The sequence below is a fragment of the Siphateles boraxobius genome, unplaced genomic scaffold (assembly GCF_051911475.1).
Source record: "Siphateles boraxobius isolate OS27281-9 unplaced genomic scaffold, OSU_SipBor_1 81, whole genome shotgun sequence".
NCBI lineage: Eukaryota > Metazoa > Chordata > Actinopteri > Cypriniformes > Leuciscidae > Siphateles > Siphateles boraxobius.
The window spans coordinates 2,227,501-2,232,500 of NW_027509210.1; the positions used below are offsets into that span (position 1 = coordinate 2,227,501).

At 36.8% G+C, this 5,000-nt stretch overlaps 1 long non-coding RNA gene across 2 annotated transcripts in view; it reads left to right on the forward strand.

Moving 5' to 3' along the window:
• Nucleotides 1-5,000, forward strand: part of LOC143730780 (uncharacterized) — a 61,432-nt gene that overhangs the window by 5,129 nt on the left and 51,303 nt on the right. The window lies entirely within an intron of this gene.

Below are 5,000 nucleotides of genomic sequence, written 5' to 3' on the forward strand. Positions count from 1 at the left end.
TGACCCAAACAAAGTGCTCAGACAGTTATAGTCATGCTTTAAAATGCTTGAATGTAATTGCATTAAATATAGAATAGGATTTATTTGGAGGAAGATAGATTTATTTATAAGGAAGATGGCACAGGCAAAGGTGTTATTGGTAGTTGCCAGGGTGTTGCCATGCAGTTTCTATGGTATTCTTAGTAGTTGTTTGCAGGTTTCTAGGGTGTTCTGGGTGGTTGCCAGGGTGTTGCTATGCAGTTTCTAAGGTATTCTGAATAGTTATTCACAGGTTGCTAGGGTGTTTTGGGTGGTTGCCAGGATATAGCTAGACAGTTTCTAAGGTATTCTGAATAGTTATTCACAGATAGCTAGGGTGTTCTGGGTGGTTGCCAGGATATAGCTAGACAGTTTCTAAGGTGTTCTGAGTAGTTGTTTACAGGTTTCTAGGGTGTTCTGTGTGGTTGCCAGGGTGTTGCTATGCAGTTTCTAAGGTATTCTGAATAGTTATTCACAGGTTGCTAGGGTGTTCTGGGTGGTTGCCAGGGTGTTGCTATGCAGTTTCTAAGGTATTCTGAATAGTTATTCACAGGTTGCTAGGGTGTTCTGGGTGGTTGCCAGGATATAGCTAGATAGTTTCCAAGGTGTTCTGAGTAGTTGTTTGCAGGTTGCTAGGGTGTTCTGGGTGGTTGCCAGGATATAGCTAGATAGTTTCTAAGGTGTTCTGAGTAGTTGTTTGCAGGTTGCTAGGGTCTTCTGGGTGGTTGCCAGGATATAGCTAGATAGTTTCTAAGGTGTTCTGAGTAGTTGTTTGCAGGTTGCTAGGGTGATCTGTGTGGTTGCCAGGATGTAGCAAGGCAGTTTCTAAGGTATTCTGAGTAGTTCACAGGTTGCTATATAGGGTGTTATTGGGTGTTACTATGCAGTTTCCAAGGTGTTCTGAGTAGTAGTTCACAGGTTGCTATATAGGGTGTTATTGGGTGTTGCTATGCAGTTTTCAAGGTGTTCTGAATAGTAGTTTGCAGGTTGCTAGGGTGTTTAACGTCTATATGAGTTTAATAGTTGGTGTTGGAGGTGATGAGCACAAGTACTAGCAAACACAACGAATACAGCTCAGAGTAAGTTGTACAAATGGTCTGTGTGGGATGAACATACGTCTGTTTTTGCTGTCAAGACTAACATTGATGTCTTCCTGTCACATTCTTAATTAAGGACCTCAGTGGAAAGCTTGAATAACGAACAGCTCCGGTCTTAACGAGACTCAGTTTTGGCACAGATTCAACGGCTGCTATGACAACTCGCGGCCCTATAGGAGCGGACAACAGACAGTGAACGGCATTAGAGCCTCTGCCCAAAGAACACAATAGATCACAACTTCATGGATCCCCCAATTTAGACTTCAACCCGCTTGTTTAAGGAGGAACGTTCGCTTCGGTCCTCCTTCCCGAATGGCGTCGGATCCGGACCACCTTAATGTTCAGTCCCTGCCAGCGAGGCGAGCTTTGTTCAAACTGACAGGAATTGGCAGGCAGCCATTTTGTTTGCAAATTTGCATAAACGCCAAATGGTGTCTGTTTCCTGTAGGTCTTCTAGAATTCTCTTTAAGCAGAGCTGTGTGTGTGTGTGTGTGTGTGTGTGTGTGAGAGCTTCATCAGGACACACTCCTCCTCATCCCTGTTGTGAAGTCGATGAGTTTCACACTGATGCACATGCGTTGTGCCGAACCTTATTTTAGATGGATTATTCCATGACCCCATGAAACGACAAGCCAGGAGACGTTAACTATATCCTGCATTTCATGTTTTTCCCATCATCTTTGTTGAGGAACGCCCCCAAAACCCGTCATTTCACTCTAAAATCAAAAGGAAATAAGTTCTATTCTGCTGAAATATAGATCTAGATTTTTTGAACTGTGACGTTATTTTCATGACAATTAAGCACATTTTTGATTCAAATTGTGAAGTGATAATGATTATTTATTGTTCTTTCTTCAGTTTATGCTAAACCAAAATAATAAAATAAATGGTTACACTTTATTTGGGTTAACAATTTATTTTACTGTGGCATTGTTACATGTAGTTACTGTAATACCTATACATAATTACAGGCAACTAACACTAAACCAAACCTAATCTTATAATAAGTACATATAGTTTCTTTATATTAATCAGTACTTATATGTATAATTACAGTGCAACAAAGAAACCTTAAAATAAAGTGTAACCCTTTATTTTAAGGTGTCAGTGTAATTATATATTTAAGTACTAAGTAATAATAATTAACTACATGTACTTACTATAGAGTTAGGGTTGGATTAGGGTTTGGTTTAGGATTAGTTGAATTACATTATGCATAATTTGTAGTTATTACAACAGTAACTACATATGAAACAAGGACATTGTAAAATAGTTTTACCAAATAAAATTGATACTTAATTAAATTAAATCTATTTATTACAATATTTTTGATCTTTGAAGGAATGGGATTCACACAAAAAACTCAAAACCTTGTCTCTAACTTTTTACAAATGTAAAATACATAAAAGCATGACAAAAATGATAATATGAGGGGGAAAATACTGAGTTTTAATTGTTTAATCTGCACTGATAAGTGCTTTTTGTAACTATTAGTTGTCATATAATAGACTAGACTTATCAAAATCTCAATTGTTTGATTGTTTATATCATCGCAAAATGTAGTTATATCATCGCCCAGTTCTAATCTGCTAAATACAATTTAAGATTTTATAAGAATTAAGATCATGATTTCTGCTGCTTTGAAACAATGTGTGCAGTGAAAAGAGCTTTACAAATAAATTTGACATGAGTAGTTTACCGAAAATTATGTTTTAAAATCATTTAGTTACTATCATCTGCTGTCAAACCTGTTTGTTCAGGCCTATTTATTTATTGCGGATGTCAAAAGTGCAGAAAACGCATTTAAAACCAACTCTTTCCTTAACACATCTTTCAAGAGTCTAAAATCGCATCAATAAACATTGTAAAGTAGTTTAGAAGTCATAGGGGAAGATTATCAGTGAATAACCACTTAAATGTGAGTGTGTTCCTCACATAAATCATGATGTGACCACTTTTTTCGTGTGTTTTTTTGTCCATCTTAGTTGTTTTGAAAGTAAAAACTAGTAATTTTGGCCACTTTAAGGGCATCTTCCCCCCAGTTTTCATTTCTATACTGCAAAAAAATCTCTATTTTAGGGTGAAATGCGACCTGGACGTGACCAAACAACGTCTGAAGGTCCATCTTCATCATTATTGGCTGAAAGAGACTCACGGAGAACACAGAGATCACCTAAACCAGTCTTCCCCATAATACTTGTCTCATTACTTTTAAATAACATCAGGCGCACAAATATTTAAACAAGCATCTGTGAGATGAGAGGAAATCATGCAAATATGAAAAGGCCCTGGAAATGAAGGATTGTGGGATGCGGGCGGCTGACATCTTGGCACGGTGAGCTGATCAATTAGTCTAATCACACCAGAGTCAGCGCTGAGGTTGCATTAATATTCAATTAATGGTCTGAATCCCTCCTAAAGCTTCTAGAGCCTTCTGGTGCGCAATCCGACACCTCGCGCTCCCATTGGCTGTCGAGTGTTTCATCGCTATGGAAATAGCAATCGTTGTTGATGGCGTCGCTATGGTTGGAATGTGTGCGGTGACTGGGGGTCTTTACTGACCGAAAACACGTTTGCAAATAAAAGCAAATGCGATTTTTAAACGAGAGTTCGTCGTACCAGATAACCCGACACAACAAAAACTGTCTGTGTACAATGTGTTTTTTTCTCTCTCTCTCTCTCTCTCTCTCTCTCTCTCTCTCTCTCTCTCTCTCTCTCTCTCTCTCTCTCTCTCTCCCCCAGAGCAGTTTCTCCTGGAGCAGATGGATGTTGTTCAGGCGCTGTTTCGTGTGTGTGTGTGTGTGTGTGTGTAAGAGAGAGAGAGAGAGAGATTCCACTATCCCGCTTTTCCAGGTCAGGGAGGATTTGGTTCTGCCTGGCTGCCTGGTTTGGGCTCTTATACGTGGGTTAATTAGTTAATGTTACTAATATGTTATTTCAGTGCTTGGGTTATTGGGCCTTTGACCCATTTTTTGCAAAGCTAAATCACATTTGAATAGAAATATCTGATTATGTTTGAAACAAGGTTTTTATACAAAATACAAAAATATTTATACAAAAAGAATAGTGCAGTATTTTCTTGTGAAACGGACTCCGGTGATCTTTATTTGCTACTTAGAAAAATAAACAGCTGAAGTAAAATAATTTGCCCAAGGAAAACAGTTTTTGATGTACTAAAGTAACTAAAAATGAAATGTAAATTAAAAACTGTATAGATAGACATGTTAAAAAAACTAACAATGACAAAAATACAACAAAAATTACAAAAACTAAAAAAAAAAATATTCAAGTTATTAATAAGAAACAAAAATATATCATTGATACTAAATTTTTGTAAAAAAAAAAAAAAAAGTGTGATGCATAGTACATAGTATAAACCGAATCACAATTTTGGTTTAAAATAAAGATCCTGTTTCTCCCACGATTTTAAACGGACAACTAAACAGAAATATATAATTCGAGTGAATGATTCAATGACTGGCTCAAAAAATCTTCAGAAAGGTGATTTACTCTATTTTGATCACTAACCGTACACATCAGTGTTTATATCCAAACTATAATATTTTATCTCAGTACTTATGTGATAATCTTAATGATTGTAAGACAGAAATAATGAAACTGACTGGTTGAAAAGACTGAAAAGCTGTTTCATATCTTTACATGACTACGGCTCTCTGGATCAGAACGCAGATCTGAATGTTCGCTTTTTTCAGTCAATGTTTTTCAATTAATGTCATACTGTACTGTACTACTTTCAAAACTAGTATTGAAGAAAAAAAACTAAAAACCACAAGCATGTATTCATATTCTAGTGTGAACACATGCTTCTAAATGAGGATGTATGACAGACTTGTATCATTTTATATAAAGCTAATTATGACTTCA